This window comes from Amblyomma mixtum, chromosome 10 (assembly GCF_055824585.1).
Source record: "Amblyomma mixtum isolate Tamu chromosome 10, ASM5582458v1, whole genome shotgun sequence".
Classification (NCBI taxonomy): domain Eukaryota; kingdom Metazoa; phylum Arthropoda; class Arachnida; order Ixodida; family Ixodidae; genus Amblyomma; species Amblyomma mixtum.
Genome location: NC_143021.1, coordinates 121,698,174 through 121,701,601, shown reverse-complemented (window position 1 = coordinate 121,701,601; position 3,428 = coordinate 121,698,174). Strand labels below are relative to the sequence as shown.

General features: G+C 43.0%; 1 long non-coding RNA gene across 1 annotated transcript; it reads left to right on the top strand.

Moving 5' to 3' along the window:
* The first annotated feature begins 1,016 nt into the window (after positions 1–1,016).
* On the top strand, positions 1,017–3,127 carry LOC149326811 (uncharacterized). Its single transcript, XR_016286084.1, has 2 exons — positions 1,017–1,967; positions 2,878–3,127. It is a non-coding gene; the product is annotated as an uncharacterized LOC149326811 (long non-coding RNA).
* The last annotated feature ends 301 nt before the right edge of the window (positions 3,128–3,428 follow it).

Genomic DNA, 3,428 nt, shown 5'->3' with positions numbered 1-3,428 from the left:
CGAACGCGCTAAAACATGCGAGTTCAAAGATTTGGTTTTATTTATTATTATATTTTAAGCGAACACTTTTGCAGTTTGTGAGCAAAGCTACCCATGATTCCGTTGGAAAAACTGCACTCTGGTTGCGCAGTGAGCAGCAATAATACGTTTAGAATTGCGATCGAAGTCCTGTTGATCAGAATTAACGTTCTGATTACACCCGAGACGCCTTCAACAAAAATTGTGAACAGGTGCCTTCAACAAAAATCAAATAAGTTTCATTTTATTAAATTTTTGGAATAAAAAATCACTTTTTTTTATTCGCTCTAGGAATTCACTGCCGCAGTGCGCAGCTGGTGTCTGCTTCAGGGAGATCGCGATACAAACGTAATAGATTAGCGCAAGTGCATTCGCTAAACCGAAATTGTGCTCAGTTTTGGCAACGTCCAGAAACGAAGCAGTCGCCTCGTAATTTTGAATTATGCGTTGCGCTCGTGAAATATTAGGCGGGTGCTTCATAAACGCACGCGGACACGTGCTAAGCGATTCCTACGCTTCCCTACGTCGTGCCCCGTGATTGCGCCTTTCCCGTGTTTTCTGATTTGCTATTTCCTTCCTTTTCTGCAAATCGTTGTGTTGGAAATTGTTGTTTTTGACCATTTTATTCTTCTGTTGCGTAATTTGCATTGGGGGCAATATAGCTCTTGCTCACGTCCTTGCATATTTACTCGCAAGTTTTTTTTTTCTTTCGAACATGACCTTTATTGATGAAAACCGTCGAAAGTAGTTGCGAACCACAATTCAACATGCCTTTGTTTGTTTTTGCTTTTTTGCGCGAAACTTCCACACCAACAAACAATTTGAGGATTCTTCGACGACCACTGAATAAATGGACTGACAACTGGCGTTAGACGCATGTGAACCTAGCTTGTTTGGCGCATGTACGGTACATGAAACTATGAAAGAGCGCGCATTCTGCTTGGATATTTTTTTTGCTTTATATTTTTGTTATTATGTGTTAACATTTTAAGCTATCTTGAACTAACAGAAGCCACATCATACGGCCCCACAAAATACGCGAGTGTCTCAAGTCGTTTTGGCGAAATGCATCTTGAAGCTCCAAGTTTTTCACTTCAAAATTTTCAGGCTTTTGCTGCAGCTTTGTAGCAATACTTTGACGCTTCCGTGTTTCCCATCCACTTCTCTCTTGTAGATATTCCTTTCTGTACTGCCTGTGGCCATGTGACTCATTCTCCAAAAATTCCAAACCCTTTTCACGTGTTTTGGCCTCTTTCCCTTTCTCTTTCAAGTCTTCAAGTCCAATATCTCCCCACCTGTTCTCCCGGCCGTGCCCTTTTCCAGGTAGCGGGCTAACACCCCACCCCGCGAAGCGCTATTTTTTCTTTCTGGTTGTCACTTTCTCAAACCTGTTTTCCCTCGCGCGCAGCTACGCGCTTCGCTGTTCCTCCACCTCCCTGTCTCCACCTTTCAGCTCGAGGACTTTTCTCGGAACCGCAAAACCTGTGTAAAGGAAAATTCCTCTCTCCCCTCCAGCCAACCCCCCACCCCCCCACACCATCGTCTCCACTGCTCGTCTTGGAACCGCGCGACTCATCACAATAAGACATTCTTGACTGCACGGCGGAGCTCAACCACGTGCAAACCAACGCGACGAAAATGCATGCACACTCGAGCTAGCACCGTTCATAGTCTGCGCACGCGAAAAGCCACACTCATATATTAGGAGAGCTCCGACGCTGTTCGTACCGCCTGCAAGATCTTTTGTAAGTACTAAAACTCTTTTATCTTGATATACGTCTGGAAGTTAAAGTGGTTTTTGTAGTAAATGTTGCTTTGACTACATGCGCCTTTATTTTTTCGGCAGGAGAAGAGAGCGAGCCAAAAAGCACGAGGACGACTTCTGTGTACCCACTCTCATTGCGAAATGGCTTGCTTGACGTCGTGCGCAGTGGAATTGTGGCCGAATGGTGAGAATTTAATTTTTCGTCTTTGGTGAGATGAACTCACTAAAGATTCACTACTTTGGCTAACAGCGGGTTTGAACTCATATGAATTGAGATAGGATGCATTCGGGAATATGTCCTTTACCGCTTATGCACGACGGAAATCAGAACCGCTTAATTAATTTTCCACTGCAGACTAGTTGGTAAGGATATGTGTAATACTTCCGTAGTGTTTCTTTTTGCCTTCTACTCTTGCAGACTCAATAGAAAATCCGCAATTACTGGTTAAAGCTTTTGCCCAAGTTCTCTCGCAATGAAAAAGGGCATTACTCTGGACTATCAGACTAGTATTTTTGTGTGGTTTTCAAGTTGCAGTTTCGAATCCAACTATAGCATGCATGCGAAGCAACTAAGGTAAAACAAAGGTGCCCTGAGTTCCTTGCGTTCAGCGTATTTCGTCAAAAGTCGCAAGCCGCATTTTTCACCCCATTAAATAAAACTGATCAAAAATGTTGTTTTGACGTCCGTGTGGAAGAGACGCTACAACCTGTGCATATTTACTGGAATAAAAAATTACCTCGCAATTTAGAGACACAAGTTATGATATTAAAACAAAATAATACATTAATCTGTTTTCAATATCACATTAATTTCCTTATCTCGCATTGAGTATATTTACTGGGAGTGCGACACGACGCATTAAACTAAATTAAACCATTTGGTGTAAGGGAAGTTTAGTAAATTAAATTCCACTTTGTGCAACTAATGTGGGGCTGGTTCTTAAGAATAAATTAAAAATTATCCTGTAAAATATGTTGCTAGTGTCTTCACGATTACTGTGTTTCACAAAATTCGGTGTTATCTTTGTTATGTTTGTTTTTGTTCTGTGATGGCCATAATTCAACTTACCATGACATCATGCATCTCTTTGCAGGCTTGGCACTTCGTGAGGCCATCGTGCAAGAACTGGACGAGGAATTTGTTTGAATGCAGTCCAGCAGCCCCCTTGCAAGTGGAGTGCAACGATTACTTCGGATATGACTGATCAGTTCACTGGAGGACAGCTCCGTTGAGCGCTTTTTGGATGCCTTAGCCGTGCCGCAGCAGCTTGCCGAGATGCTTTGTCCAACCTGATCGGCACTCACCAAACTTGAAAATAAATTGTTTTCCCACAGCCTCTGCCACCATGCTCTTGGGCCCCTTTTCTAGAGTCCCCAGGGTGGCTGGTGGTAGCGCAAACCATCCTGTGTGCGCTAGAAGCGTGATTCTTGTAACTCAAAGCAATAAACGGGTCTTTTTTCTGGAATTCTTTCGCACCCTCATTTATGAATATTTGCTAGGTAGAATGTTATGTATGTACATCTAACCACAGTGCCGGTCATTGGCGAGTGGGTTAATTGCATGTGCCAGCGTTCGAAAGCTGGATGCCATTATTCGAAAGCTGGAAACCATTATTCGAAAGCTGGAAACCATTATTCGAAAGCT